At 48.3% G+C, this 25119-nt stretch overlaps 1 protein-coding gene across 2 annotated transcripts in view; it reads left to right on the plus strand.

Moving 5' to 3' along the window:
- Positions 1-19241: 19241 nt before the first annotated feature.
- The window catches only part of ST3GAL1 (ST3 beta-galactoside alpha-2,3-sialyltransferase 1), an 89881-nt gene continuing 84003 nt past the window's right edge, over positions 19242-25119 (plus strand). For both annotated transcript variants that reach the window (XM_068983315.1, XM_068983317.1), the window contains exon 1: positions 19242-19433. The gene's annotated coding sequence lies outside the window, so the exon portion shown is untranslated. The remainder of the gene's footprint in view (positions 19434-25119) is intronic.

Here is a 25119-nt window from a genome sequence, read left to right on the forward strand (position 1 = left end):
GCCCACTCCAGTTCTTGCCTGGGAAATCCCATGGACAGAAGAGCCTGGTGGGCTACAGCCCATGGGGTCACATGACTTAGTGGCTGAACAACAGCAACAACAATAAGATGCATAGGGCAGTGATTCAGCCACATGCTTGGGGGAGTTGGGGACTGTTTCAGGGAAGACAAAGTATGATCTGAGGCTTGAAGGCGGGGGGTCAGTGCCAGCTGGACAAGATGGCACAGAGGGAAGGAAATACACAAAGAAGTGGAGGTATGAGAGAGCATGGATTAAATAAGACGTAGTGGGAGTCTGAAACTTATGATACATAAAATACGATGAAAAGAGGAGAGAGGGAGCAGAACGAGAGGTGGAGAGGCAGCCAAAGCGGCCCCAGAAAGTCTGCACGCCGAGGAGTTGTCACCTTTATCCCATAGATGAGGGGCTCACAGAGGAACACAAGGAAGAATTCCACGGAACCCCCAGGCAGTCCTGAGATGGGGAGGGTGGTTTTCTTCCTCCCCTTCTCCACCCACTTCTTCTCCTCCTCTTTCTCCTCTCCTTCTAAAATTGACCTTTGTTGAATACGTTGTACAGTTATGAGTTTATTCCTCCGTCTTTTTTTTTTTTCCCTTGGCCACACTGCTTGGCCTGTGCAATCCTAGTTCCCTGACCAGGGCTCAAACCTTCGCCCCTGCAGTGAAAGCATGGAGTCTTAACCACTGGATGCCAGGGAGGTCCCTGTTCCTCTGTCTTAACAAGAAGAGACTCTTGCAATCAGAGACTCTCCTTGGATATTTGTCCAGAAGTTGAGGCCACTATTCAGTACATGATCCTTATGGCCAGGATGGCAGGTATGTCTGGAGAAGGGGATCTGAGCACACAAACCAGGAGGAGCCCTTACCACGAATGGGTCCAGTGGGTCCACGACTGGCTGTGTCACATGGAGGTGATCTAAAATAGCTGTGGCAGATAGAGGGCCCAAGTGGCTACCCACCTCCACCTAGGATATCTTTTTCCCCCACTGGGGTTATTACAGCCAGAAAATGTTGCTTGCAAGGAATAGAAATAATTCACAGTTTAAAAGGAGGAAAAAGGAATCCAATGGGAAAATGTGGGTTCATTCATATAACTGAAAGGAAAGCTCAGTAATATTCAGTTCAGTCACTCAGTCGTGTCCGACTCTTTGCGACCCCATGAATCGCAGCACACCAGGCCTCTCTGTCCATCACCAACTCCTGGAGTTCACTCAGACTCAGGTCCATCGAGTCAGTGATGCCATCCAGCCATCTCATCCTCTGTCATCCTCTTCTCCTCCTGCCCTCAATCCCTCCCAGCATCAAAGTCTTTTCCAATGAATCAACTCTTCGCATGAGGTGGCCAAAGTACTGGAGTTTCAGCTTTAGCATCATTCCTTCCAAAGGAATCCCAGTAATATTAAGTAATGATAATAATAAACATATATTGAGCAGATTTTATGCCAGTCACCATTCAACAGCTTTGCACGTATTATTAATTCATTTAATCTTTACAACAATGCTAAATACTAATGGACTCATGGACCCAGTGGGGGAAGGAAAGAGTGGGACAAATGGAGAAGGTAGTATTGACATATATAAATATGTAAAAATAGTGTAAAATAGATAGCTGATGAGAAGTTGCTATATAGCACAGGGAGCCCAGCCTGGCACTCTGTGATGACCTAGTAGGGTGGGATGTGATGGGTGGGATGGGGGAAGGGGGGTGAGGCTCTAGAAGGAGGGGGTATATGTAATTATGGCTGATCTGCATTGCTGTAGGCAGAAACCAACACAACATTGTAAAGCAATTTCCCTCCAGTTAAAAAAATAAATTTAAAACCACAATGCTAAATACTAAACAGGACACTAGTATGATGCTAATTTTATACATTCAGTTCAGTTCAGTCACTCAGTCGTGTCCGACTGTTTGTGACCCAATGAATTGCAGCACACCAGGCCTCCCGGTCCATCACCAACTCCCAGAGTTCACCCAAACTCACGTGCATCGAGTCGGTGATGCCATCCAGCCATCTCATCCTCCGTCGTCCCCTTCTCTTCCTGCCCCTAATCCCTCCCAGCATCACAGTCTTTTCCATTGAATCAACTCTTCACATGAGGTGGCCAAAGTATTGGAGTTTCAGCCTCAGCATCAGTCCTTCCAGTGAACACCCAGGACTAGTCTCCTTTAGGATGGACTGGTTGGGTCTCCTTGCAGTCCAAGGGACTCTCAAGAGTCTTCTACAACACCACAGTTCAAACGCATCAATTCTTCGGCGCTCAGCTTTCTTCACAGTCCAGCTCTCACATCCATACATGACCACTGGAAAAACCATAGCCTTGACTAGACAGACCTTTGTTGGCAAAGTAATGTCTCTGCTTTTGAATATGCTATCTAGGTTGGTCATAACTTTCCTTCCAAGGAGAAAGCATCTTTTAATTTCATGGCTGCAAGGAAACTGAAATTCAGAGAGGTTCAGTAGTGAACTCAAAGTCACTGGGTGAGGCAGCACCAGAGCCATGATTTGAACACACAAAATCTGGTTTCTGAGTCAGTGCTTCTTACTCCTACACTAAGAAACAGGATTCAGAAAGGTAAAAACAGAAGGGAATAAAGAATGACTGATGTCTTCAGAGAAGTGTCACATGTGACCGGCCCAGCTTGGGATGTCTGCCATCTTGTAAATGAGGAAGGGGAGGGTCCCTGGACTGAAAGTCTTCCTCGATTATGTGAAAGAAAGGAGTCATTCCTCAAAACACAGCCAACACTGGATTCCACATAAGGCTGTAATATGAAACAACAAATAAAGAAACAAATGAAAAAGAGCTCTATTACTAAAAGAAAAAACAACTATCACCAGAACCCTCTTATTTGTACATGAATAAATAAAAAAGTTTTTTAAAAAGTTGAGGCTGTCAGAGACAGACTCACAGACTTTGAGAATGAACTTACAGTTGCCAGCGGGGAACGATGGGGAAAGGGATAGATTGGGATGGTCCTGTCCACACTGCTATATTTAAAATGGACAACCGACCAGGTCCTACTGGAGAGCACAGGGAGCTCTGCTCACTGTTATGTGACAGCCTGGATGGGAGGGGCCTTTGGGGGAGAATGGATACATGTATGTGTGTGGCTGAGTGACTTTGCTGTTCACCCAAAACTATCACATCGTTAATTGGCTATGCTCCCATACAAAATTGGAGAAGGTGATGGCACCCCACTCCAGTACTCTTGCCTGGAAAATCCCATGGATGGAGAAGCCTGGTGGGCTGCAGTCCATGGGGTCGTGAAGAGTCGGATACAACTGAGGGACTTCACTTTCACTTTTCACTTTCATGCATTGGAGAAGGAAATGGCAACCCACTCCAGTGTTCTTGCCTGGAGAATCCCAGGGATGGGGGAGCCTGGTGGGCTGCCATCTATGAGGTCGCACAGAGTCGGACATGACTGAAGCGACACAGCAGCAGCAGCAGCAGCAGCTGTACAAAATAAAAAATTCAAAATAAAAGTTGAAGCTGTCAGTGTTTATTATTACTAGGCTGCTTTTGCATGTAGAAAAATATTTAAGACTGATTTTTTAAATGTGTTAATGTGAAAATAATTTAGAAATCCATTTTTTCCTTAGGCCTTTGAATTCAACTTACAAATCTCTTTAAACATAGACTATATTTTAACAGGGAGACACATAGTCTCCTGGTCAATGTTTAAAGAAACCACAATAGCTTTAAACAATGGGCCCAGATAACAAACCTCAATACATTAAATCTCTTCTGATATTTATACCGGTTTGATAAGCAAAAGCCTTCCAAGTATTCAAAACATCTAGTGAAATGATAAAATCAAAGTTAAAGACTCTTAGATTCTTCTAAAATTCCATGGACAGAGGAGCCTGGCGGGCTACAGTCCATGGGGTTGAAAAGGGTAGGACATGACTGAGTGACTAACACACACACACACATGCAGATTCTTCTAAACAATCAAACTTAGCAAATTTTCTTTTCTAAAATTTTCCAATAAAAATTTACATATCTAAATTAAACTGCTACTCACATTTTAAAGTGGCATTATCAGGCTAATCTGTCTTTAATATGAGAAAAATACTCTTATTACATCACATATTTCAGATACCGAACATCTGCTGATTTGCCCACAAGTATTATCTTTGTGACTTACTTTCCCATCACTCTATATTTCTAAACTTTCCCAGGGTGAAAAAATGTTTAGCACTAGGAGAATAAACATCACAAGCAAGCACCATCCTAAACTTAGGAATTTATCAACCAGAGATTTCTGGCTAGAATACAAGATCTGAGATGCAAGGACAATTTTTTTCTTCATGGTGTTTGGCATATTCAGTCTTTTCATGGTTACTATGGCCACAAGCAACTCTGAATCCATACTTTGCATAAGGGATTAGCTTCTGCACTCTTGCCCTTGGTCAAAATTGAGTGATCTGTCTCCTTTTAACCCTGCGGCACACACTGTTAATTGTCCCTAAATACACACTTCTCTCAGCATACATTCCCAGGATAAAGACCATATTACCAGCATCCCTTGTAGCTAGGCAGCTGAAAGTGACCTGGCCGATGAGATGTAAGAAAATATTAGTGTGGGCAAACTGTTGGAGGTGTCCTGAAAGGTAAAGGACATGCGCTTATCTCTTTCTAAATGCCTAGAATAATTAATAATCATAATAAAGATCTGATGGCTGGAGCAACAGCAGCCAACTTGGACTAGGAAGTAAACGTAGGGATGGATGGTGTACACTCTCATGGAACAGCAAGGAAGATGAAGCCTGGGCCCCTGAGGCAATAGAATGCCATATCAGCCTTTCTACCAGGACTTGTAGAAGAGAGAAATTAACTTCTGCCTGATTCAGTTCAGTTGCTCAGTCATGTCCTACTCATCGCGACTCCATGGACTGCAGCAAGCCAGACTTCCTTGTCCATCACCAACTGCTGGACATTACTCAAACTCATGTCCATTGAGTCAGTGATGCCATCCAACCATCTTATCCTCTGTTGTCCCCTTCTCCTCTTGTCTTCAGTCTTTCCAAGCATAAGGGTCTTTTCTAATGAGTCAGATCTTCAGATCAGGTGGCCAAAGTATTGGAGCTTTATCTTCAGTATCAGTCCTTCCACTGAATATTCAGGATTGATTTCCTTTAAGATTGACTGGTTTGATCTCCCTGCAGTGCAAGGGACTCACAAGAGTCTTCTCCAGTACTACAGTTCAAAAACATCAATTCTTTGGTGCTCAGCTTTGTTTATGGTCCAATTCTTACATCCAAACATAACTATTGGAAATAACATAGCTTTGACCAGATGGACCTTTGTTGGCTAAGTAATGTCTCTGCTTTTTAATATGCTGTCCATGTTGGTCATAACTTTTCTTCCAAGGAACAAGCATCTTTTAATTTCATGGCTGCAGTCACCATCTGCAGTGATTTTGGAGTCCAAGAAAATAAAGTCTGACACTGTTTCCATTGTTTCCCCATTTATTTGCCATGAGGAGATGGGACTGGATGCCATGATCTTAGTTTTCTGAATGTTGAGTTTTAAGCCAACTTTTTCACTCCCTCTTTTACTTTCATCAAGAGGCTCTTTAGTTTTTCACTTTCTGCCATAAGGGTGGTGTAATATGCATATCTGAGCTTATTGATATTTCTCCTGGCAATCTTGATTCCAGCTTGTGCTTCATTCATCCCCGCATTTCACATGATTAAGCCATTGTTATTCTGGGTTTTCTTCAGCCAAGTGTAATCCTAACTGCTATAGATACTATCATCTGATTTGTATAGATGAAATTCTGAATCTTTCCTTCATGAGTAGAGTTCCTCACCAGTCAGTCATTTTACTGCTGAATGGAATTATCTGGCTGTAGACCACAATCCGAAAGCACCCTAATGACTTAAATGATTTTACCAGATTGACACCTGGAATTAGCAGCAGATGTCACATCTCTTAAAACTGATGCCATGGCTCCCAGAACAATCTCAAGGTAGATATATCTGCCTCCAGAATCATTAAATGCAGATCATTAAGTGCAGGAAGCTAACATTAATTTATATTTTATGAGTTTGCAGTTCAAAATATGTCAACACTAAACTATTTAGTACATCAATACACACAGAGGTAACAATAGCTAACTTACTGTACACCTACTAGGTGCATGGCAAATTCAGGTTGCCCCTATCATTATCCTTATTTAGGCACAAGCAAGCTGAAGTTAAACGTTTTGCACAAGGTTATACATGTAGTTCCACTCTATAAACCACTGAACTATAGAGGTGTCATATCCTTTTGCTTTTCATACCATTCATGGGGTTCCAGCTCTATGCACTCTCTGTATTGTTCCAACTATCAAAAGAGGAGGGAAAAAGATGTTTGCAGATTTAGTCTCCAGGAAAGGTAACCTATTAAACTATAAAAAATACAAAGAAATAATTTCAGGGCCTCTTTTTTATTTCTTAATAATACATATGGATGCCATCTTCATTCTTTTTAAACATGGACCACTTACATCCTAAATTGAATATTCTAGGTTTCAACTGGGAAAAATAACTTGCTATTCTTTGAGGGGGAAAATAGGCCAACGCAAAGTTTGAACGCCACCACCATAGACATGTATTTTATTTTTTCAATTAATTTTATTGGAGCATAGTTGCTTTACAAGGTTGTGTTAGTTTCTACTGTACAGCAAAGTGAGTCAGCCATGCATATATACATACACCCCTCTTTCTGGACTTCCTTCCCATTCAGGTCACTGCCCGCCATTAAGCAGAGTTCCCTGTGCTATACAGTATGTTCTTATTAGTTATCTGTTTTATATATGTATTTTTAAAAAGGAAGAATTACAAGGCTTTCTTCCCCCAGAGAGACGCTGCTGGCCTAGCAAAACCCAGATACTGGGCAACTCTTACCCTGCATGATTTTCTATTCTCACTTATAAAACATCTGCAGGAATGTTAACAAGTACCATATGGATTAGAAAGACACTTAAATTAATAATGGCCATCATTTATTGAGTGCTTACTAAGTATCCGGCAGTGAAACGGTAATTTTTTACATATGATCTTTCTCCTTCAAAAAGCACTGAGAGGCAGGAACAATATACCTATTCTGCAGATGGAAACTAGCAGACTGAGGAAGTGTGACTCATCTGACAAGGGCTTCAGCAGAGTCTAGAGCCCCGACCCCTGCCCCTCTGTGCTGGCTGCTTCCTTCAAAAGGCAGGCCTACATGTCACCCTTCTCCATCTGTTCTTTCACTCATTTTCCCAGGGTCAAGGCTGACTTTTACATGCCATAAAACCACAATACAGAACATTTTTGATCCCTAAAGAGCCCCACAATTTCTTTTCAAGAATAAAGGTGATAACCTTGGGGTCTTAAGACAGCTTTCAAATCCAGTAATTGCATTCTGCCTGTTTTGACTTTACTCAGAAGTAAAATCATGGAAAAACATCATAGAATAAAAGATTTCTTCTTGCATGGACCCTTAGAGATCACCTAAGTGCTTTCAAAGCCAGTGCTTTCAGTCCTGGGGAAGGTTTGCCCAAAAGGCAATCCAATGGGAAGCACAAGCATAGCAATTTAAACTCCTTTGGTCAGCTCCCTCTCTTCATGTGCGTCTCTCTCTTGTTTTTATTCTTTTGGCAGTGCCAAGGGGCATATGGGGTCTTATTTCTCCATCCAGGGATTGAACCTGTGCCCCTTGCAGTGGAAGCATGGAATCTTAACTACTGGACCCGTGGGAAGACCCCTGGGGCTTCTCTTTTGAAGTATCTTTCATAGTGATAATCAGCCATTGATTGGGCCATATTCCCAGTATCCAGCCCAGGGCCCAGCGGACAGCAAACGTTCACTAAATGGATTAATGCAGATGGCAGACCCAATCTAGAACCCTTGGGTCTCCTACAGCACAGTAGGAGAGCATTGGTTAACTCAGCCTCCTGATTGTACAGATGAGAAAACTGGAATCAGAAGAAGGAAATTGGCAGCAGTCAGATGGCTACAAAGTAGCCAAGCCAGAATTTGGAACCAGGACATCTTATCAAAAAGACTGTCCATGACCCCTTCAGGATTTGTGGCTGAGTGGCTAAGTACTGTAATGCCTGCCCAGGCCCTGCAGCCATATTAGAGATGGAAGTTTAAAGGCAGGTTCCTGGACCCTACTGCAGGTTTGCTGAATTCCAAACCTCTGGGAATGGATTACAGGAGGCTATGCTTAGTAGAAGCCTCCTGAAGTTAGCCTTGTGCACACTGAAGCTTGGGAAGCAGACTCTAATTAGGACCCTAGTTATCTTTTGTTTGGTTCCAGGAGATCACTGGAGACTCAGATAACTGGGGTTCTTCTCCTGCTTGGGGCCAGACAGTAGAATCACCAACCAGGGGGGTTACCTGTAAAGAGTCGTGTTCTTGAATAAATTATTCATGCCAGAATCATTTACTGACAATAGCCATGAACTCAGGGCTCTGTCCTCATCCCTCTTTTCATTTTCCACAATGTCCCCAGGGGATCTCATCCACGCCTGGTCTCCATCACCCCCTGCTGCCTGTGAATCTGGCATCACCTGGGTTGTGCAAATCAGTCCTGAAAATGCAGCTGCCTGAGGCTGTGTGCCCTTCTAAAGCAGGCTGCAAACTCTGACACTTCTCCCATCAAGGGGCAGGTCTAGAGCCCCTCCCTAGTGTCTGGACAGGCGTGTGACTACTCTGAAATAGTGCAGGATGAATGATGCTATGCTATTTCAGAAGTTAGGTCATAAAAGGCATGCAGTTTCTACCTGTCTCTCCTGGGATGCTCCTTCTCAGAACCCAGGGGCTAAAAATGGGGCACTGTGGCAAAAGACAACAAACGAGAAAGCAAAAAATACCCCAAAATACATCTTAAATGCTAAAAGGGAACAGAAATTGGATATACCCGCTTAGAGCAACAGCTCCTAACAATATACACAACACTCCTCCAGAGAAAACCTCACAGAAATAAACAACATGCCATAAAACCTTATTATCAAGGAGTGGGTTGAAAATATGTTCCATTGATCCACTTCTGCCACGGCTCAGACTCTCACTTGATGAAGCAGCATGCCTATTTTCAGCAAAGAACACCCTGCCCACTGGTCCTGCTAGCTCTTAAACTGTGAGTGCTGCTACGCCCTACAAAATACGTAGACCCTCCAGATGCTCTACCTGTATTCCTATGGTGGCCTCTACATCCTAAAAAAATATTGTTTTAATTCCTACTAGTGCCAACATGTATGATATTCAAAACCAGCTCAATTTCCTAAAGCAGCCAACCTCCCTCTCCTTAAGGCCAGGTGGACAGATTTTATTTTTCACTCATGCAGTCAGTTGGCCTGGCCACCTTTTTTATTCCCTCCATTGGTTTGGGAAAGATTATCATACATATGAAACCTTTTACTAAATTCACGAAAAACCCTGAAGTGATAGTCAACAAAGCCTGCACTTACCAAACACTGAAGAACTGATGCTTTTGAACTGTGGTGTTGGAGAAGACTCTTGAGAGTCCCTTGGACTGCAAGGAGAGCCAACCAGTCCATCCTAAAGGAAATCAGTCCTGAGTGTTCATCGGAGGGACTGATGTTGAAGCTGAAACCCCAATACTTTGGCCACCTGATGCGAAGAACTAACTCATTGGAAAAGACCCTGAAGCTGGGAAAGATTGAAGGCAGGAGGAGAAGGGGACAACAGAGGATGAGATGGTTGGATGGCATCACCGACTCAATGGACATGAATTTGCGTAAACTCTGGGAGTTGGTGATGGACAGGAAGGTCTGGCATGCTGCAGTCCATGGGGTTGCAAAGAGTCAGACACAACTGAGAGACTGAACTGAACTGAAAACATCTCTAATAAGAAAAAGCAGCACTCCCAAATAAAATGGCCTTAAACATTATTATTGCCGCACAAAGAGTTACCTATGCATTATCCAAACAAAATATTATATGTTCATATCTGATAAGTTTACTAATGGGATGTTGTTGCTAAGTCATGTCCGACTCTTTGCGACCCCATGGACTGTAGCCCGCCAGGCTCCTCTAGTCCATGGGATTCTTCAGGCAAGAAAACTGGAGTGGGTTGCCATTTCCTTCTCCAGGGGATTTTCAACCCTTGTCTTCTGTATCGTGGGCAGATTCTTTAGCACTGACCCACCTAGGAAGTCCCAAGTCTACTAATGCATCATCTTTATTAAATCACATAAAAACACAAATACAGGCCCTCAGTGATTCACTCTCCAGCCTAAAAAAATGGTTCTGATCATGGGACATTCCATTAAAAAAAAAAACAACTGTTATTTATTTTAAAAATCATTATTGGGACTTCCCTGGCGATCCAGTGGTTAAGACTTTGAACATCAGCTGCAGGGGTATGGGTTCAATTCTTGTCTTGGGAACCAAACTCTCACATGCCACATGGCATGGGCAAAAAAAAAAAAATCATTATCTTAATCTGTACTGTGTCTTATATGTACCTGCCTCCAGTATAGTCAGGGAGCCACCGAACAGGTCACTTTCATGCTAGGAAAGCTCATTGCTGCTCATTCAAAGTGAAAGTGAAAGCGAAGTCGCTCAGTCCTGTTGGACTCTTTGCGACCCCATGGACTGTAGCCCACCAGGCTCCTCCCTCCATGGGATTCTCCAGGCAAAAGTACTGGAGTGGGTTGCCATTTCCTTCTCCAGGGGATCTTCCCAATGCAGGGATCGAATCCGGGTCTCCTGCATTCCAGGCAGATGCTTTAACCTCTGAGCCACCAGGGAAGGCCACATTTAAAAAAAAAAGGAGGAAAAACGTATAAAAATGTAAAAACCAGGCACACAAAAAAGAAAATGTCATCAGAGGCCATGGCCAGGACATGACCTCCAGTGGACCGGAAAGCTGGACCCAGGCCATCTGAGGCTCCTCACCCCTCCCCTGTAATACTGTGGGGGTCCCGGGCACAAGAACTTTGTGTCCCCCGTTTCTTCAATTATAGGAAACTGCCTTCATTCAGCCTCCAGGACCTTCCCCAAGTTCCAATGGGCAGATTCAAGCAGTTGTTAATTAGGGAAGGGAGAGAGTGGGAGAGTGGGGCAAGGGCCTGGTTCCCCATCAAAGGATGCACACGATAACGTCTTAGAGCTATTTTGCAGATACTGAAGCCCCTTCCAGGAGCCTACACGCATGTAGACTCCAGATCAGTTGGACCTTAAGGTTGATGATGTGGACTCCTGCTTACCTCACCACCAGCCCAGCAAAAGGATGTCCAAGAACTGATTATGCCTTCTCAGGACAATTAATATTAAACTTCTCACTATCTTCTCCAAGTGGGGATATGTGGTTTTCAGGGCATGAACCTGCTATATTCTCCTTTGCCTGGCAAAGCAATAAAACTGTCTTCTTCTACTTCATCCAAAACTCTGTCTCCGAGATTTGATTCTGCATCAGTGTACAGAGAAGCTGAATTTTCGGCATCGCTTGTCCTAGGGATGTACACTCTGCCCATCATCTCCACCATGGCATCTGTTTTCAAGGATGCAGGCTTGAGAGAGCACGTGTGGTTGAGACCCTCGGAATGGTGTACGTCACTGAGCTCCTTTAAGGCTGTGAACTCCTATGGAGAAGGAACCTGTAACCCACTCCAGTATTCTTGCCTGGAGAATCGAGTCGGACACAACTGAGCAACTAATTGATGATGAACTCCTAAGATTCTTGTGCGTGGGGGCAGAGATCTACTTGTTTCTCACTGCCTGAAATAAGTCCTGAGTAAGTGTCCTTCTTTGTTAAACCTGCCAACTACCAATCTGGAGTGCCTTCTTCTCTCTTTGGTCTCTCTTTGGCTCCAAGTACAGGGGTGGTTTCAGATTTCACCCCCAAAACTCCTAAAGTGGCAAACCAACAACCTGTTCGTGATCTCAGTACACCCACTTCTCAGCCTATCATGGCACTGCCCAAACATGGTGAAATAACCAACCACAGTCAGTCCCCTGAACAGTGTGGGCTCCTGGAGGACGGGAACTGTGTTGTGTCCACCTCTTCATCCCCAGCACTTTGCATCTGACGCTTAGCAGGTGCCCAGTAAATTTGCATTGGATGAACTGTGCTCCTTTTCTCTGGGGACTTTTCCATCTCATTGGAAATGTAGCTTAATATGCAAATAAACTACAAAGGCACAAAGGAATGGCAGAGTCTAAGAAAGACACAGCAGGATATCCCGAAGGGAAGGGACTAAAGCTGCAGAGGAAGTAACAATCCCCCCAGCTTCACGGAAGGGGTCAGTGAGACCGCAGGGGTCAGGCTGATGGAGAGCTTTCAAGGGCACCGATAGTCCGTATGCAGAGCCTGGTGGTGGGTTTTCTAGAAGGACTGGCATTGCGTGAGAACACAGGTATGACAGGCAAGGTGAGACCCTCTATTATATACTACTTGTGGTTTTTGTCCTCTATGTGTTCCCTTTTCATACCAGGCCTTGACTGTTTTTGACTCAAAGACTTTTGCCAAAGGGGAAATCAGAAGTAGGAATTGTTTGAAATCTTGTTTCAATCCATTTGCATAGGAAAAAGGAGACAGTGGTGTGCTTCTGAGAGCACTAGGAGAAAAAAATGACAAAAAGGATCTCTAAGGCTGGAGGTCAGCTGGAGGTGTGCAGAGGGGAACCAGCACTCAAGGGCAGGGCCTTGAAGAGGGGTGAGCAGGAAGGTTGAGCATCCCTAGTATAATGGCTTGAATAGCGTCTCCCAAATTCATGTTCCCCTGGGAACTTCTGAATGTGATCTGATTAGGAAATAAGGTCTTTGCACATGTTGTTGTTGTTCAGTCATGTCTGACTCTTTGCAACCCTACAGACTGCTGAACACCATGCTTCCCTGTCCTTCACTATCTCTCAGACTTTGCTCAAACTCATATCCATTGCATAGGTAATTAGTTAAATAAATTCAGTTCAGTTCAGTTCAGTTCAGTCTCTCAGTCATGTCCAACTCTTTGCGACCCCACGAATCGTAGCACGCCAGCCTCCCTGTCAATCACCACCTCCCGGAGTTCACTCAAACCCATGTCCATCAAGTCGGTGATGCCATCCAGCCATCTCATCCTCTGTCGTTCCCTTTTCCTCCTGCCCCCAATCCCTCCCAGCATCACAGTCTTTTCCAATGAGTCAGCTCTTCGCATGAGGTGGCCAAAGTACTGGAGTTTCAGCTTTAGCATCATTCCTTCCAAAGAACACCCAGGGCTGATCTCTTTTAGAACGGACTGGTTGGATCTCTTTGCAGTCCAAGGGACTCTCAAGAGTCTTCTCCAACACCACAGTTCAAACGCATCAGTTCTTTGGCGCTCAGCTTTCTTCACAGTCCAACTCTCACATCCATACATGACCACTGGAAAAACCATAGCCTTGCCTAGACGGACCTTTGTTGGCAAAGTAATATCTCTGCTTTTGAATATGCTATCTAGGTTGGTCATAACTTTTCTTCCCAGGAGTAAGCGTTAAATAAATTAAGAGAAGGGTATACTGGATTAGTCAGATGTGTGTGTCTGACTCTGTGACGCCATGGACTATAGTCCACCAGGCTCCTCTGCTCATGGAATTTTCCCAGGCAAGAATACTGGAGTGGGTTGCCATTTCCTTCTCCAGGGAATCTTCCCAACCCACGGACTGAACCCACATCTCTTGTATCTCCTGCACTGGCAGGTGAATCTTTACCACTGAGCCACCTGGGAAGCCCATAGTGGATTAAGGTGGGGCCTCTAAATCCTGGTGTCCCTACAAGAGGAGAAGATACATACAGACATTCACACACAGACTTAAAGAGACACACACAAAACATACCTACAGACTCATACAGACACACACAGAGACACACATAGACTCACACACAGAGAAAGAGAGAGAGACTCATACCGACTCCCCACACACAGCCATATGAAGACAGAAGCTTCCACAAGCCAAGGAAGGTCAAGGATTGCCAGAAGCCACCAGAGCCAAGAGGCAGGAGACAGATTCTCTCAGGGTTTCCAAAAGGAATCGGTCCTGCTGACACCTTGATTTCAGACTTCTGGCCTCCTGAACTGTGAGAAAATAAATTTCTGCTGTTTTTGGCCACCCAGTTTGTGGTCATTTGTACTGGCAGCCCTAGGAAACCAACACATCCAGGAAGGCTGGACCGCAGGACGGGGGGTGTTTAGGAGCCTTGGTCCCTGACGGGTCAGGCAGCTTAGAAGAGCAGGAGGCTGGGCCGATGCAGCAAGTGCAGCTCAAAAGCTGAGGTCCCTCACACCAGGCCCTGGTTAGAACTCTGGACCTTTAAACACCTCCAGAGTTGAAGAGCCCCATGACAGGTATTAGGGAACTCTTTACCAGCCCAGCAACACAGAGATCTATGTTGATTTCAAGGGTCCAAAACATGTCAGGACTTCTGGGCTGACTCGTGTTTGCTATATAGGGGTTCATAAAAAGGAAGGATGGAAGACAAGTAAGAAACATACACTGGGACCATATCAAGGAGGACCTTAGTTGCTAGGCTCAGATGTTTGGATTTACTTTCCAAGGCAATGGGAGCAATTGAAGTTTTAAGGGTTGTAAGCTTGGGACTGACTTGGGGGCGGGGTGACTATCTTGAAGGGGGACTTCAGAAAAATCACTCTGGCTGTAGCTGTATATAGGTTATCAAGTGGTTGGCTGCAAGTAACAGGAGCATGGCCTAAAGTGACTTAAACAAAATAGGTGTATTTACGCATACAAAAGAAAAGCTAGAACGTAGACTTCAGGTACAGTGTGATCTGGTCTATGGATCTATCTAGCTTCAGTTTCGTTTTCCTCAGGGGCACAAGCCCTGGAGGAGGGCATGGCAACCCACTCCAGTATACTTGCCTGGAGGATCCCATGGACAAAGGAGCCTGGTGGGCTATAGTTCAAAGCGTTGCAAAGAGTCAGACACAACTGAAGTGACTTAGCACACATACATGCACGCAGGGGCCGAAGATGTCTTCTAGAGAAACTGAGTTAAAAATACTTTCTTGGGACTTCGCTGGTGGTCCAGTGGCTAGGCCTCTGTGCTCTCAATGCGGAGGGCCTGGGTTCAATCTGTGGTCAGGGAACTAGATCCCACACGCCACAACGAAGAGTTCACATGCGGCAATTGAAGATCTCTCACACTGCAACTAAGATCCGGTACAGCCAAATAAGTAAATCATTAAAAAAAAAAACACTTTCTTGTTTAGTCCAGTTGGAATAAAGAGAAGCTTCCTAGGACATACTTTTAAGAAATTCTTCCCTGTAAGACCCAAGTATGTTTCTATCTTATTGATCCAAATAGGGGTTAAATCTACTTATTCCTGAGCCAAATTCTGCAAAGAGATTAGGGGAGTCATGACTGGACAAGACTAATCAGCTGCCTTAGCTGTTGGTTCTAATACATGTGAGTGGTTTAGGGTATGGCTATTTACTCTCGTTGACTCAAATGCCTTGAGACTTTCAGGGTTGGGACGGGACTTAAGAGTCACGGGTCCTACCTGCCCTGCAATCTCCTATACAGGTCTCCGTCCACACATTGACTCCTGAATCAATGCGGCGTTAGCAGCCTATTCAGTTGACTAGTTGACCTATAACAGAGTGAGACCTGCCAACAGATTTCTCTCCTGGAAAAACTAAAACCTGGAGTGGTCAAACAGTTGCCACAATGTGGATGGGCTGGGGTCACAAACATAAAGCTTTTGGGGGTGAATCCAGGACTTAACAGAGAAAGGCTATGGGCAGGGGAGAGAGCAGAGAGAAACAGAAGGAGAGAAACAGAGAGAGCCAGAGCAGAAACACAGGCTACCTTCCCCCTTCTAGTGCCTCACTTTCAGCATCAGTCTGTACATCCCTAACTTTTTTTTTAATACCTAAGGAAAAGTTGGGCTAGGTCCTCACAGCCCCCAAGAACCCAAAGCAAAACGCTGCCCAAAACCAAACACCAAGTACCCAGCAGCTCTGAACTCACCTCTGACAAGCAAGGCAGCTCTTTCCTTTTCTGCACAATCACCCGGATGGCATCAGAGCCCAATAGGATCTTTCCACTCTGATGTGCCAAGAAAGGGGACCGGGAGAGGATGGAATCAATTTTCTTAACCATTATTACTGAGAGCTTTGCTGTTGCTCTGAAGCCATTGTGCGGGTGGATGGGGTGATGGCGAGCTTAAATCAATGACGGGTCTCTCCCGGGAGCTCATTGTGCAGACACTACAGTCATGACTGTTACCGGCAGGCCGTGTTGGGAAACACACAGGCTCACAGACACACATTCCTGACACACAGCCCCAGATCTGGGCTCCTGGAAACTGGCCAGGGCGTCAGAAGTGCTTTTCATCAAATGTCACGACTGTAGGAAAAAAGGGAGAAGGAGAGAGCCCTTCTCAGCTAGCTACCTGGTTAAAAAAAAAAAGAAAAAGAAAACCCTTGTAAAAAGAAAGGAAATAGGGTCAGAAAAAGCCTTGGCAGGTTAACCCATCAGAGGCTGGCAAAAGATGCGTCTGAGGAGCATCTTTTTATAGCAGTAAGCTGATGATATATGCATGTTTCATCAGAGTCACTTAATAAGAAATTTCCATCTCACTGTGGAGTCATCTAAACGAACTGCCAAAAGCCCAGGGCTGTGACTGAGAGCCAATATTTGATTCTTGGCTGCAGGGCAGAACAGCTGGATGATCTTGGGCACTTACTTGCCCAATCTGATCCTCTCCCCTGCTAGGAGATAACAGGATAGTCTTAATGACTGAAGCATTTTCCATTCTGTAAAGCGCTTTTCTGTACATTATACTCCTTGATCCTTGCAGTAAACATCCCTTTATTAATTCAGCTAGAAACTCTTTATTGGGCACAGAGATGGGCGTTGCAGTCAGCCGGGAGCAGTACACATAGTATTCCCTGCCCCCCAGCAAGCTGAATCAAATCAGAAGGCCAAAGTCACCAACTATATAATCAGGAAAACCAACAGGGCACTGCAGGCAGTTGTCCCTGTAGCAAGATGATCGTCGCCGCTCTTGTATTTCCGATGACTTGGATGTGGATGGAGCTCCAAGCCATGCTCCCAGTTGCTAAGTCCCAGAGGTCCATGTGAGAAGGTTCCTGTGGCCCAAAGATGCTGCCACTGCCGAGAACAGCAGCTGATGTTGCTGTTCTAGGCAACACCTCTGCTCCCCTCATCCCGTATGCGAAAGCATTTTGGGGAATGCCAAGAGCACTCATCTCAGGAAGAGCTAAGCCCACAAGATGCTTCCTTGCGGGCCAGAAGGTTCACCTCCACCCCCGCCACACCCCACCCAGAACTGAACCAAAAGCCAATAGGTTCAAGCAAGAGGCCTCAGGTGATAAAATACCCAAAACTTTTCTTGCAAACCCTGGAGGCCAGGAAACATAGCCAGATGGCAGTGCGCTGGTGCAGTTTGGCAGGACTTCTTGAAGAACTCCTGCAGATTCGTATGTATGCTTTCTGTTTCGGATCCTCTACCTCCAGCGCCTCTCTTGCCCTTTATACGTCTTCATTCCTCTTTTCCTTCGCGTTCTAGCAGAGAATCTTCTCAGTTTCTCCCCTGCCCTGTTTAATCATTATCTTTTCTGCAGCTCAAAATATCTCTCCTCTTCTCCTTCATGTCCCAGAAGGACTTGTCCAATGCCAGCACCGCATTCCCTAGGCCAGCCGTTCCCCAGCTGTGGGCAGGGACGTGGGGCTGGAGAAGTCCACCACTGGCACAACACACTCTTACTGGGCACTTATCAATATGCTGTATAGAGTTTTTAGTATTGGGCATATATGCATTCACTTAGTCATCACAGTGACCTTGTGGGACTGATCGCATTATGCCCATTTTCACAGATGGAGAAACTGAGGCACAGAGGTGGCAAGCTTAGGGATTCCGAAACTAGCCTAATTTCACACGTCCAAGGAGTGGCACTGCAGATTGGAACCAAGAAGTCTGGTCCTACGGGCCCTACTCTGGAGCACCCACTACATCTCTTTCTGATGAAGAGCTAAGACTGTTCTTTCTCCTTCCACTGCAGAAGGCTGGCCTCTCCGACTGGGGCCGGGGGCACTGCAAGAATTGACTGACCCCCTAGGCCAAGCTGGGCCGTTTTCCTCGTAGCATTCCTCCAAAAAGTCGTGAAAGAGGAAAAGCCCCAATAAGGAGTTAAGAGCTGTAAAACTAGATTTTTTTTTTTTTTTTTTGGTCATGCCTCTTAAATCCTGTGTCCAGCACTTAGCCTGTAGGACTGGCATTCTGCTACAGAGCAAGACGCCAGCACCGCCCCACTTCCCTATAAAGGACGGAGAAGGCGATGGCACCCCACTCCAGTACTCTTGCCTGGAAAATCCCCGGGAGGAAGGGCCCAAATCCGCAAAGCTGACCCCGAAAGGGGGCCTGGTCCTGGCAGTCGGGCTGGCGCGCCCTGCTCTGGATCACGTCGCAGCCCCGGCGGGTGGGAGGGAAGAAGCCGCAGCGGGCAGCAGGGCCAGGGCGGGAGGCCGGGCCGCGGTGGCCCCTCCGGGCTCTCATCTGGGCGCCCGCCCCGGGGCCTCACCAGCCGCCCAGCCCCGCTCCCTCCACCCCCGCTCTCAGTCCCCCCGCGACTCGCGCGCCCTTAGAGGAAGTAGGTGGCTTGGCCCCACCGCCGGCAGGGGGATCGGCCCCTTCCCGCTACCGCGCACCCACGCGGGCTCTTCGGAGCACCGCCGCCTCTTCCGCGGGTTTTAGCCTGCGGGTCACCCCCCCAGGCCGCGCCTCCCCAGCCTTGCCAGCCCGCCGGCGGCGGCCGTCCCCGCAGAGCCCCGCTCTGGGCGGCGATCCATTCCCCGTGCCGCCTTCAGCGTCTCCCCCGCCGGGCCTCCGCCGACCCGGCTGCAGTCCACGTGGCTCGGCGCTCTCGGTTCGGCTCGCCGGCAGCCCGGAGCCCGGGGAAAGCTGAGCCGAGGCCGGGTGGGAGGTGGGGCGGCCGCCGGGGGAGCGCGGGGCCGCGAGGGGCGGGCTCTGGGCGGAGGAAGGGGAGGGCGGCGCGCGCGAGAGGCACCCGCTCGGCTCCGGCGCGCCCCGGCTCCCGGCTCCTGGCCCCGGCCCCTCCCCGGCCGGCCCGCCTGCCTCCCCCTCCCATTCCACCCGGGGGAAGGTGTTCCCGGACCGCCCCCCTGCTCACCCCGCCTCCCCGCTCCCCCGGCTCCAGCCTCCGCCGGCGGAGCTCCACTATGCCAGACAGTTTCGACACTTTGCAAAGACAAAGACCAGAGCGAGGAGGAAGAGGAGGACCGGGAGGAAGAGCAGGCGGAGAGAGAGGAGGCAGGGGCGATGTGAGCAGGGAACGGGCCGAGTGTTCGGGACACCCCCGTTTTTATTCTCCTCCGGATCTCCTCGTCCCGTACCCACCCGCAGCCCCAGAGCCCCGGAAACTTCCGCGTGTCTCCGGCCGCGGTGAGTGAGCGCGCGGAGCCGGGGGTGCGCGGGGGGCTCCATCCACCCGAGTTGGGGCTCAGGCAGTCTCGTGTGTGTTCTCCGAGGGGAGGGGGTGATGGTCTGGACCCGGGGACAGAGGCGATGGGGAAGGATCTGGGAGTGTGTGACAGGGGCGTGGAAGTGGACTGAGGACCCAGGCGCCGGGAGAGAAGAGGGCACACGCAGGGAGCCCCCCTCCTTAGCAGCGGCGTCGTCGGGGTCTTTGGGAGAGCAAGGAGGTCGGAGCGGGGTGTCGGGCTCAAGGGTATACAGCCGTTTCAAACAGAGCTGCTGGGAGCTCTAGGGAGCCTACGCCGGGTCTAGGGCAGCGGTCCCCGGGGTGGCCCCAGTGACATTGCACTCGGCGCGCGGAGCTGGCATCCCGCCGATTGGGGCCGCCGAAAGCGAAATGCCCCGCGGGTTCGCCTGTGGGCTAAGACCCCACGAGGAGATGGGGCCCTGCGACCCTTTAGAGCGGAATCCGGGGTGCGGGGGCGCGCGGAGGCCGCCCAGTGATCCCAGTCGAGCGTCCAAATCCGCTGCAGGAAGGCGCGGATCCGGGAGGTGGCCTTCGCCCCCGGGGACACCGCAGGCCCGCGTTGCTCCGGATACGGTGGAGAGGTTGGCAACCGGGGCAGGCCAGCTGGACGTGGCGTGTTGAACAGGGAGGGACTGAGGTGGGCGAAGGGGAGCTTGACCGGGGTGGTGCCCGCGGCAACTCGAAACTGAGTCTGCCCGGGATCCCGTTAGGCGCCGCAGCTGCCGCGAAATAATCTGACAAAAGTTAGCAACTTGTCTGCGTCTGGGGTGTGTGACCTGCGCGGGGTAGGAGTAGCTCCGCCGGGGGGCGCGGGAGCGGGCAGCAGTGCCATTGGGGCAGAGTGCCCAGATGGGGGCACAGCCTTGTTCGAAATCGGGACGGTGGCGCAACTTTGAGCTCCTTCTTTCACTAAGCGAGAGTGTGTTTGAGCTTGACCTTGCGGGAGGCAGCGCGGCTGAACTTGAGATGGGTACTGAGGCTGCTCCCTAGCGGGGCACAGTTATGCCCCAGGGTGCCTACGCTCTATCCCGTGGCCTGGTCTCCCGGGAAGGGTGTTGGGATCTTTTGGGCTCTGCTTGTCCGCCAGAGATCCAAGTCCCACCTCCCTCGTACGCGAGGATCGCGGACAGAGCCTACAGAGCGTGGAGCTCGGTGGGGGCGCTTGGCGAGCGGACGAGAGTCCGCTCGCAAGTGTGCGCGTGGCTGAGGGCTGGGCGGGTCACTGCGTCTCGCGGGCTCTGCGTGTCCCGCAGAGGGAGAAAGCCTTGACCCTGAGGGCAGTGCCTCCTGGCTACGGCCCCGCATGGGGCATCCGCCTGGATTTCACGTGCCTACCTCTTGGAACCCCTCGCCTCTCCCGGCCCATCCCCTTCCTGGATCCCACGCCACCTGGATTTGCGCCTAGATGGTTCCCCAGGGAGACAGTGAGCACCCACTCCCGCTCTGCGGCTGTGTGTGTTGGGCGAGCAGTATTCGCCAGCTCGGAAAATGAGGTCCGCTGGGGACTGGGTGGTCCAGCTGTCGCGTCCGGCACACAGTAGGTGCGAAAGGTGTGAAAAGGTCCCTTCCTGGGAAGGCGCTGGCGGAGGCCACGGTGTCTCTTCCCTCTTTCTCCCCGTTTACTATTATTGAATTCGCATCCATCTGCCCTGTCCAGAGCTTTTGACTTCTAGACGTATTTTGCGCACCTACTGTGCGCTGGGCTCAAAGATGGGCTATTCTTAGAAGATGCGAGCGCAGCCATCAGTGTGTGTGTGTGTGTGTGTGTGTGTGTGTGTGTGTGTGTGTGTGTGTGTGTCCCTGGGGAGCTGAGCGACTGCGTTCCTCAGGTTCAGAAAAGGCAAAGTGCACTGCCCCCTGCCGACCACTGTGGAAACTGCCGCTTGGCTACAGGGATGGGAAGGGGCGCTGGAGACTTGGTGCCAGGAGTCGCTCCCTGCACTTTCTAGCACCTTCCAGCACCTTCCTTACTGCCCCCAAACATGTCCTGGCCTTTTTCTGCAATCCTGCGGGTAGCTGAAGAGACTAACCCGAATCCCCCACTTTAACATGTCCTGATCTTGTGCCAAGTGGGGGTAAAATGGGGTCACGGCTATTACCTTCCAAATATGTTAGACTAAATATTATATGAATTGTGTGAATGTGTGTGTATAAGTATATATACATACATATGTTTACACACTATTTTTGTGTATATATATTCATATGTATTGACCTCAAGTCTGGACATGAAAGGAATTTCATCCTATGAAAAATTTATTTTGTGGAATAAATAACAGAATAAGTAGGGGGGGGAGCCGTCCCCTGCTTTGAAGAATCCCACGTGGGTGGGAATATGCCGTCCTGTGTTTTGCAAGGCCTGCATTTGCTCTCCAGGTCTGCCTCCCCAGGTCTGCCTCCCGGGCAAGGCTGGGGCCTGGGCCCCAGCAGCGTCTTGCCTTGATTTCCCTCCTCCATTGGTGGCGGGACCAGCACTCCCCTGGAACACTGGGCTTAGAGTAAAAAAAAGAGAAAAAAACAGAAAGTGTTGGGCAGAGGAATTTCTTTCTAGGGGGTGCACATTCTGCTCCTCCAGGCTCTTATCAGCAGTGGCCTCCTGCTCACCTCAGGACTGTTTCCACTTGGAGGCACAGGCTGGGCTCACCAGACCTAAGGTCCTGAAGTCCTAGCACCGGCCGTCTGGAGCTCTCCGTGTGCCAGTGTTGGTGGGCTGGGTCCATCTGTGGGCCTGGCAGGGAGGGTTTTGTGCAGGTGGGTGTCTGTCTCCTCTCTCCACTGCCAACCCCAGGAGCATCAGCTAGAGGCCAGCTGTCTGCAGCCCCGTGGGAGCCCCATAGAGGCCCCATAGGGGCCTCTTAATCTTCTGGTCAGTTAACCTTGCCTGAGTCTGTTGCTGACTCAGAGGATTTGTATCTGAACAGGCTTTGCCTTATAGTATCTAAACCTTAACCCTTCCCTGAAGTCCCCTCCCACATCACAAAAAACAGCCAAGAAAGCAAAAAATAAAATCCACTTAAAACCTTGCACGGCTTCCCAGCGAGTCCTCCGTGCATGTCTGCACACACCCATCATGGGCGGGTGAAAGAGCTGGAATTATTCTAGGGTAAGGCTTCCATGCACTTTTTCCAGGTCTGGAACTCTCTGGATCCTGCCGCACTGGCCCCCACCTCACCCCTGCCCTGGCCGAGCAGAGAATCTGGGTGCCCCCGCCCCGCCTTAATTTGATTCCAGGAGCCCAGCCTCGGACCCCAGCAACAGCCTGTGTTCTGGCCTCAGGGCCAGTGAGCAATGGCTTGACCACTTGGCACCCAGACAGTTTCAGGCTCAGGGTCTCAGTTTCACTGTGGGAAATGAGAGGCTCGGAGCTCTGCTGACATCACCTTGGGGCCCTTTGAGCCTTTTCCTTGTGAAGGCAGCCCCCACCCCATCATTTGCTTTTGCCTCCAGCTTCATCCTCAGTACCCTCCAGGCCTCCCTGGCATCACAGATAAGGCTCGCCCACCCCATGCCTACTGTGTGCCTCCTGCTCTTTCTCCTGGATCCTTGAGGAGCAGACTCTCATGGCAAAGTCCATCTTTTATGCCCAAGAGCCCCACAGGGTCCTGCTTGGTATCAGAAATGGGGTTTTCTTATTTCTTTAAGTTTTGTTGTTGGATTATTTTTATTTCGGTTGAACCAACATTTATTAGGAACTTATTGTGTCCCTGACACCATGCAACGTGCTGGACACGTGGTTGATCCTTGTCCCCTACATGCGGACGTGAAGGGTTGCCCTCTGGTGGGGTTTGCACTGGAGTGGAAATGTGCATGGGCTCAGGCAGGGTTTTGACCGAGAAGAAAGGATTCTTCTGCTTTGGGGGACCCACAGAAAGATTCATTGAGGAGACTACCCAGGAGTACCTTGAGGAATTCCTTTAGGCATAAGTCAGACTGCTGGAGAGCAAAGGTATTTTCTTGAATGCATAGTTACTGTTGTTCAGTCGCTAAGTCATGTCTGACTCTTTGCAGACGCATGGACTGTAGCCCGCCAGGCTCCTCTGTCCATAGGATTTCCCAGGCAAGAATACTGGAGTGGGTTGCCATTTCCTCCTCCAGGGGATCTTTCCAGCCCAGGAACTGAACCTGAGTCTGCCATGTCTCCTACTTGGCAGATAGATTCCTTACCGTTGTGCCACCTGGGAAGCCCTGATACTCTGGATAGTTGATGTGAAAGATAAATGAGAGTCTCTTAACAAATCCTGGCTTTTTTTCCTGAAAAGGTCTAGATCCAGACCTGTTGGTATAGAAGTGGGTTGTGTGCCATCGTGTCCTTTTAACCTATTCAATATTCAAGGAATACTATTTGAATATTCTTAAAGATTTTCTCCCTTCCAAAAACACCTGAGGATGTTTGGACCATTTCATCTGCTTCTATGTGTATGTATACATATATATTTTTTCTCCTCTAAGATACATAAAAGCTATCTAACTAGGCCTGATTCTGGAACCCATACAAGATTATAAAGTACAAACTAAAAATTATTTATAGTCATTCAGAGTTGAGAAGAAAACATTAGTTCCAAATTATGTGGCAGAAAAAAAAAAAAAGAAGAAGAAGTTGCAAATGACTTTTGGAAAGTCCCTGTTTGGGTGTACAAAGAAAATACATTCTCCGAATTTCACTAGATACCTTAAAAAAAATCAAACCAATATCGATATCATTGTAATAGATTGTGCTGCATTAAATATTCATCCATTTGAATCCACATGGAACCAACAGACCGGAGTGGCTAAAAATTCCCTTCATGCATATTTACTTAGCAGAAAGCTCTTGAGAAAAACCCAACTGAAAAACACAACCAAAGCAAACCTGGCTACTTCTCTGAGAGGGTGGAATGACTCCAAAAGATCGTTTCATGTTCAAAAAGCCTAAGACAACTCTGCATGAAAGATGAAAATCCTTCTAATTGGGCATTTACCTTTTCAGAAATAAAAGGCTCAGTAGAAAGAAAAGAAAATGGAAAAAAAAAAACAACCCCTCAAAAAACCTTTTTCCTTGGAAGACCAGACTGGAGCCCAAAATAAATCCCCTGAATTTGGCCAAATCATGAAGAGCTGCATTCTCCCTCCCGACCCTGGTCTAGCTCAGAGAGCTCCCAGTGTTCTGAAAGCAAATGCTCTCTGAAATGCCCACCTCTGCACACCAACATCTGCAGCTCCGACCTTGCATGGACCTCAGTCCGTCCCCTCTGTGTGCTCCACTGTGACACGGGTCCTCCCCATTTTATGGATGTAGTGACTTACTCAAGGTCACACAGTCTTGCCCTCGCCCAGATCTTCCGTGTGCCTGGACTACCCTCATGGGAAAATAGGTGACTCCTATAGGTGGGCCAAGGAATAATAAGCCCACACATCCAGCCACCTTGAATCCCCATCACATATTTTCCTCTGCTCACCCTCTGGAACCCCTACCTTCACTCTTTCCACCTTGAGCTGTACAGATGAGGAAGCTGAAGGTCAGACAGGTGACCAGGCTCGTGGAAATGACCTCCAGCCTTGGTGGTGCCACCTCCCTGCATCCCGGCCTTTGCTGTCTCCACCTCAATGCCTGCTCCCTCTCTCTGCTCGGCTAAGTCTGAGAACAAT

This window comes from Capricornis sumatraensis, chromosome 11 (genome assembly GCF_032405125.1).
Source record: "Capricornis sumatraensis isolate serow.1 chromosome 11, serow.2, whole genome shotgun sequence".
Lineage (NCBI taxonomy): Eukaryota > Metazoa > Chordata > Mammalia > Artiodactyla > Bovidae > Capricornis > Capricornis sumatraensis.